Below are 280 nucleotides of genomic sequence, written 5' to 3'. Positions count from 1 at the left end.
CTTGGCGTCTCCCCTAACAAGATAATAATCTCAGCCGGCCTTGCTTCCCCGAGAGACGAGGCGGTAGACTAATTTCTGGGGATGCAACATTAATTGATAGTGCAACTTTGCAAGAACACACCGTAAGAAGGAATGACCCTAATGGAGTTTGTTGATAACCTAGAGTTTCAGACAAATTATCCTCAAGGAATTAGATACATGTGTTTAAGGGGGGGTAGGCAGATAATTATTACCAAGTGTTATTAGGTGTTTTCCTCAATATATATATAGTTGAGAAGGA

The 280-nt window shown here is 40.7% G+C and overlaps 1 protein-coding gene across 1 annotated transcript in view; it reads left to right on the top strand.

Moving 5' to 3' along the window:
- The window catches only part of LOC119585772 (tyrosine-protein phosphatase Lar-like), a gene marked incomplete at its 5' end in the record, with an annotated part of 244437 nt that overhangs the window by 143691 nt on the left and 100466 nt on the right, over positions 1-280 (top strand).

The sequence above is a fragment of the Penaeus monodon genome, chromosome 20 (genome assembly GCF_015228065.2).
Source record: "Penaeus monodon isolate SGIC_2016 chromosome 20, NSTDA_Pmon_1, whole genome shotgun sequence".
Classification (NCBI taxonomy): Eukaryota; Metazoa; Arthropoda; class Malacostraca; order Decapoda; family Penaeidae; genus Penaeus; species Penaeus monodon.
This window is presented reverse-complemented; position numbering and strand designations above follow the sequence as displayed.